The sequence below is a fragment of the Chrysochloris asiatica genome, unplaced genomic scaffold, assembly GCF_000296735.1.
Source record: "Chrysochloris asiatica unplaced genomic scaffold, ChrAsi1.0 scaffold00230, whole genome shotgun sequence".
Lineage (NCBI taxonomy): Eukaryota > Metazoa > Chordata > Mammalia > Afrosoricida > Chrysochloridae > Chrysochloris > Chrysochloris asiatica.
In genome coordinates, this window is record NW_006408748.1 from 4026494 (window position 1) to 4033951 (window position 7458).

At 39.3% G+C, this 7458-nt stretch overlaps 1 pseudogene; it reads right to left on the minus strand.

Moving 5' to 3' along the window:
- Nucleotides 1–7458, minus strand: part of LOC102839645 — a 131122-nt pseudogene that overhangs the window by 49522 nt on the left and 74142 nt on the right.

A 7458-nucleotide genomic window follows, 5' to 3' on the forward strand; every position in this document is an offset into this window, starting at 1 on the left:
AATGAAGTCCTTGACAACTTCAATTTTTTCTCCGTAGATAAGAATGTTGTTTATTGGTCCAGTGGTGAGGATTTTTGTTTTCCTGAAATTGAGATGCAACCCATACTGAAGGCTGTGTTTACCTCCATGACTATAGGTCAGGTTCATTAAATTGTAACAATATACCCTTGTTTCCTTTATCAAAAAAGTTTGTTTTTTTTTTATCTTCCTCTAGTGAAATTCTCATTATCAAACAATTGAGGCTAGATCAAATGGGTACAATCTGTAAGTTTGGGTGTTCTTGTGCAGCTCCCCTCACTTCATATCAGCTGGATACTTCACTCTCAGCTCTAGCCCTCTGTGGCAGTGTCCTTGTCCATGGGCTCGGGTGTCCCCAGGTCTCACCGCACTTTGGACAAACCAGTCCTTCTTCTTCTCTTTCTCATCTCAAGGTCAATGGAAGTCTATGGAACGTGGTTGAACTCAGCCCATTTCTTCATTGCTACCTTTCCCCCTCTTCCACACACCAGTAGACCAATGTGGTCGCCAGCAAGCTTACATGCCTGCTTGTGTGTTCCTTGTGAGTTTTAGTCTTGGGGGGGGGCGTTGTCCTGAAGGAACTTGCTTGCTTGCCTTGATGACTTCCTAGTGAACAGTTTACTTATTTTTGCAGTAACCAGTCATACTGCCATTTTTGTTTTTCGTTTTTCCAAATGATCCTTCTTTGAAGGTGCATGTTCTGATGCTCTAGCTGTTCCAGGCTGTTCTGCTTGTCCTTTCTAGTGGGAACCTCAGAAGGTTCTGGATGGGACTTCAGATTCCACCAAATGTCCTATACTCTGCAAAGGCTTCACAAGAGGTCTGTTTCACTGGAAAAGTTCTAGAACCCCTTTGAGGTTTTCCAATCAGTTATAGGCTGAAGATGGGCTTACAAGTTTTCTGTAATCATGTTTCCCAACATTCCTTTCTATTAGAAAATAATATTCATAAGACAGTCAAGCATCTTACTGTAATTTCCCCTCTTCAAACTATGCCTAGATCCCTGTGTCACAGAGCCCTGTTGTTCCAAGGTTAAGCATGCATCACTAGTTACCTCTGTCCCATTTAGCCAATGCAAACCTGTCTCAGTGTTACCCTATCTACCTTGTCCTTCCACCTCCTCACACTTCTTGTATTGTCAACACCCAAAACATGATGTGTCTGCCCTAACACTGTGTTCTATCATTGCCTCCCTCCCCCTCCCCTAAATCCCCCCACCCTAACCCCACTGTTGTGGAGCAGTCATGCTCTGTCCTATAAAGTCATTATGAGCCAGGACCAACCAGATGGCAGTGGGCATATATCTTGGCAACTCAGTTTTCATCCTCAATTTTTCCTTCTTAATCAGCAAGCACAAACAGAAATTGGCGCTACTGTAGACTGAATTCTGTCCCCCAAAACAGTATATTGTAATCCTAACCCCTGTGCCTCTGAATGTAATCCTGTTTGGGAATAGGGTTTTATTTTGTTATATTAACTAGGTCACACCAGATCATAGGATGGCTCCTGAAGGTAATCACTTCTGAGTGGTGTCTTTCAAAGCGGAGTAAAGAAACAGAGAGATAGACACACAGGAAGATGACCAAGGCTGTGTGATGCTGGACAGACTCATTAACAAGCCCAGAAATGCTGGTGGTGATTTGAAGTTGAAAGAATCAAAGAAGGATCTTCCTACAGAGTCAATGCTGTGTTTTGGATATCTAGCCTCTAGAACTGTAACTAAATAAACTTCTGTTCTTTAGGATCACCTACTTTGTGTTATTCTATTATGACACCACTAGGAAATGAAAATGGTCCCAATCTTAGCAGATCAGACAGACACCGCTAGTACAAATAAAAGACAGTTCTCACCAAAATAGATCAGTGTCTTTGGAGAGTCTGAAATGTTTACAAGTTCTCATGCCATGGGGCTAACATAATGCATCTCAATAACATTGAAGTCTAAGGCAGTCATGCGATGTTGGACTCTGGAACCAAACAGTGCATAGGCACAGTGTTCTTTACTGAGGAAAAGAAACTTATCCTCTAAACAGTGCATAGACACAGTGTTCTTTACTGAGGAAAAGAAACTTATCCTCTATCATCTACATTGGAAAAGGATTTACACAAACACAGATGTGAGCATACATACACGCAAGCTGAGATCAGAACAAGATGTGAGAAGTTACATTGATATGAAAGTGGAAAAACTGACCTTAAACATTCCATTTCATTTTTGTGATGACTTACAATTTTCCTAGATTCGTATTTCATACAGGCCATATTCTGATTAATAATGGATGTCTATAGCTGTTTATTCTCATTTTGAGCGGTGTCACATCAACAAATGAAGATCGTAAAAGCTTTGTTCCATCCACATCATTAAGGTTGACTCTACTTTGAGGAGACAGCTTTTGCTGAGTCATATTCTGAGTGCCTTCCAACTGTGAGGCTTATCTTCTGGCACTATAACAAACAATATTTTGCTTGTAGTCATAAGATTTTCAGTGACTAATTTTTCAGAAGTAGACTTCCAGCGAGATGGCAGAATAGCCAAATGTACTATACAAATGCAACAAGATATAGGAGACAAGATGAAATAGACACAAATGATAATCCTGGAACCCTGAGCTTCAGAAAAAAAGATTAGAGAAGTGGATCAAATATTGATTGAGAGGAGAAGTTAAGCAGGGGTGGTGCAAGGAGACTGACAGGTGAACAGACACCAGCTACATGCAGCACGACTATCTTGAACTTTGTGAGAAACTTTCACAACAGAAGGTGGCCTGGCAGAGCAGATTCACCCAGGATATGGGAAAGGTGTAATTCCTTCTTTTTCCCATGCTTCCCTGTTGACCAGAGGTGTGGCCAGCTCTCACCCTCCTCCACCCACAGTGCAGGCCCCACTCTTTGGGATTTTGGAACTTTGAAGTTGTGGGCTGCTCCAGTGTGAGGCAGGTGCTGATTTTGCCACTGTGGTCCCTGGATTCAGGTGGGCTCGACTCCAGACCAACAGATGCTTCAGAGCCACTGGTCTAGTATTAGTCTAGCAGAAACCCTCATAATTAGCCACCACGCCTCCAGTTGCCTTGTGGTCCTAACTGACAAAACTAACTCCATTAGTGGGCTTCCATGAACTCCTTCTAGCTTGAGTTCCCTAAGCATAGAAAACACCTCACCATCTAGAGCCATGAACTCCACCTCCACATCCCTTCTGCACCTACCTTCTGAGCTTTGACTGGTAGGAGTCTCCCAGAATTTTCTCTTCCCCAGGTTCAACAGCCGCACGGTTTTTGCTGTTGTTTTTTCCCTTTCTTTGTTTTGTTTGTTTATTCTTTCTTCTCTTCCTTACATTGAATTTTATCCTTTATACCATTTCTTTCATTTTTTTCTTCTTTTCTTTTGCTTCCCATTTCCCCTTCTTCCTCTTCTTTTCGGTCTTTCTTTACTATTCTCTACTATCTTTTTTTCATCTTCCTTCTCCCTGATTTTTATAAGGGCTTAAAAACTTTTTTTTCCTTTTATCTTCTCTTTTCTTTTTCTCTTTATAGCTCCATTTCCCTATTCCCCCTTTTATTATCTAGTTACTATATTCCTTTTTTGTTGTTGTTGTTGTCTGTTTTTTCTTTTTTCTCTTTTATCATTTTCTCTTTTGACTGCTGTTTACTTGTTTGTTCTGTCTTGCACATATGTGTGTTTTCTCCTCTTATCCCACCTAACAGGAGGCAGAAACCATGCCCATACAGCCCAGCCACAACTGTACCTTCTGCAGTTACACCCATTGGGCAAGAGCCAATACCATCTGACCAACAATCAACAGCAGTCAGTACCAGCCAAACCCACTCTAAACTGAGCTGTGCCAACCAATAACAGTGTACACACTTCCATTTTCTAGCCACATCAACAGGAGACATTTGACGAGAACCTAACAACACATCAACATACAATCATCAATTAAATACAAATATAACAACACCACAATATCCTAGAGACAACAGACAATTTTAGCTCACATGAAAAAACAAGAGATGGTGACTCAAGCAAATGACCAAGATTCAAAGCCATAGAATGTTGCTGAGGAATAAAAAATAATGGAACTACCTGAGAAAGAATTGAAAAGAATGATACTTAAGTATCTTCAATGGATTTACAGAAAGATTAAGGAAAACAAGGAGAATACACACAAAAATTTTTTTAGAAGAATTCAGAAAAACACTATGAGAACAAACAGACAAAATAAATGCAAATTTTGAAACAATACAAAACTTGCAATTAAAAATTCAGAAGATTAAAACTATGATTTCAGAAATGGATAATACATTGAAAGGGAAGTTTTAGATTCAAAGCAATGGAAGCCCAAATTAGTGAGCTTGAAGATAAATATCTTAATACTAGTAAGCTAAAAGAATGATCTGAATAAAGAATGAAAAAATCTGAAGAAAGCCCAAGATTTAGGTAGGACACCATAAAGAGGATTCATTTATGGGTGAATGGAATTCCAGAACAGGAAGAGACAATAGAAAACACAGAGAAAATTGTCGATGCATCATTGGATGAAAACTTCCCTAACATCATGAAAGACCAGAAGATAAGCATACAAGAAGCTGAATAAAGCACAAACAAGACAGACTCCTAAAGAAAATCACCAAGACATATCATTATCAAAGTTTCCAAAACTAAAGACAGAAATAGACTACTTCTTTCTTCTTTCTAGTCTGCCTTAGTCTTAGGCACTTGCTGAAACTTGTCCACAAGACTTATCTACAAAAAAATGGTAAAAATAAATTCTTTTAATTATAAGTAATGTTTCCTTTCCTCTGCTGTACAATTTTATACTATTATTTATGACAAATATTAAGCTAAAAGGTAAAAGGAGAGCAATTAGCTAAGACATTTATAATATTCAATATGAGTGGGCTTCAAAAAATTTGTGGAAAAATTCCATTATCCTTAATTCCATTTTTCCCATGAATATTTTGACACACCCCCTCCCCTATTATTTGTTGTTCCAATATGGAGCCCATGAATTTCAAAGAAAGATTTACTGTATATTTCTCCACTAATGGGTAATTTATATAATTAATGCACAATTACTTTGAGGTTTTGCTATTTGGAAATCAAATGACATATTGCATTAGGAAATATGCTGCAAAAGATCTTTTTAAAATGTTCAAGAGCAAAGATGTCGGTTTGAGGACTAAGGTGCACCCAACTCAAGTTGTGTTATTAATAACCTTATATGCATGTGAAAGTTAGACAGTGAATAAATAAGACTGTAGAAGAATTGATGCATTTTAGTTATGGTGTTGGAGGAGAATATTGAAAGTGTCATGGGCTGCCAAATGAACCAACAGATCTGTGTTGGAAGAAGTGCAGCCAGAGTCTTCTTGGAAGCCAGAATGCCAGACTTCATCTTTCATACTTCAGACATGTGGTCAGGAGGGACCAGTCACTGGAGAAGGATATCATGCTTGGTAAAGTGGATGGTCAGCAAAAATAGGAAGACCCCCAACAACGTTGATTGGCACAGTGGCAGTAGAAATAGGCTTCAATGCAAGGATGACGCAGGACCAGGCTGTATTTTGTTCTGTTGTGCAGAGGGTCACTGTGAGCAGAATCAACTAGACAACACCTAACAACAATACATATTTTACTCCCATAGGATTGCAAAAGTTGGAAAGAAAGAAAAAGGATCAGTCTTTGAAATATATGCCTTTGGTGATACTAGCAGAAATGACGCTAGGGATCACATGAGAAAATTTTACATGACCAACAATTTATCCATTGCTAATAATACCCTTTCCCAACAATATAAACAGTGCATATACACATGTTTCTTTCCTGACAGAATTCCCAGGAATCAAATAGACAATATCTGTGGAAAGTATGATGGTTAGGGTCAATATCATCAGTAAGAACAAAGGCAATGGCCAACTCTGGAAAAGACCATCAATTGCCCATATACATGTTCAAGATCTAACTAAGGAAAATTAAACAACTCCACAAGAGCCAAACTATACCTTGAGTATATCCCACCTGAAGTTAGATGCCATCTCAAGAACAGATCTGACACATTGACCACTAATGACCACAGACCAGAGTTGTTGTGGAACAACATTGAGAATATCATACATGAAGAAGACAAAAGGTCATTAGAAAGACAGGAAAGAAAGAAAAGACCAAAATGGATGTCAGAAGAGATTCTGAAACTTGTTCTTGAATGTAGACAAACTAAAATGAAAGGAAAAATGGTCAAGCAAAAGAGATGAACATAGTATTTCAAACGGTAGCTCTAGAAGATAAAGTAAAACATTATACTGAAATGTGCCAAGACCTGCTGCTTGAAATATCAAAGGGAAGACTATGCTTGGTATTTCTCAAGCTGAAAGATTTGAAGAAAAAATTCAAGCCTTGAGTTGTAACACTGAAGGATTCTATGGGCAAAATATTGAACAATGCAGGTTCAATAAAGTTGAGTTCTCTAGAGAAGTAATATTAGTGAAGCTTGTTGTTGTTGTTGTTGAGTGCCGTCAAGTTGGTTCCAACTCATAGTGATGCTGTATAGGGTTTTCGAGGAGTAGCTGGTGAGCTTGAATTGCTGGCCTTGCAATTCCAACCAACTTTGTAGTCCAGCATATTAACCCACAGCACCACACCAGGACTGTGGTGAACTTTATCTATATATATATAAAGAATAATTTATATCTAACGAATGGCTCATACAGTTGTAGAGGTGAGCAAGTCCCAGGTCCATGGGTCAGATATCAGGCTGGAGGTTTCTGACTCATGTGGCTGCTGGGCTGATGAACCAAGATTGGCAAGTCAGGCAGCAGGCAGGCAAGTCAGGCAGGTAAAATGGTAGGCTGCTAATGAGTCCTAGAATCAGGTAGCAATAGAGTAGGCAATAGAGCAAGCAATAGACTGAAGTCCAAAGAAACATTGGATGATGAGCCAGATGCAGGATCCAGACCTAGCAGAAAGCAGCAAGCTTTGCCTGTTGCTATTAGGTGTCATCAAGTTGGTTCCAACTCATAGCACAAAAGAACAAAACACTGCCCAGTCCTATGCCATCCTCACAGTTGTTACATTTGAACCCATTGTTGTTGCCACTGTGTCAACCCATCTTATTGTAGGTCTTTCTCTTTTTCACTGACCCTCTACTGTACTAAGCATGATGCCCTTTGCCCAAGTGTCCAATATATTGGAAGCAGGCCACACACCCAAGGAAAATTCCTTTCAATCTATTGGTTGTTCATAGCGTATGTCATTATAGAGGTGATTACATCATAACTGATCTCATCATGGGGGATGACTACATTTCAACTTCCAAACCTCTGAGAATCCTTACTCAGTGAAGTTGACATAAAACCTTAATTAGCACAACCCCTAATTATCAAACTCCTGGTGTGGCATTATAGGATAAACAATGGGCTATGCACCATAAGGTTGGCAGCTCAAACC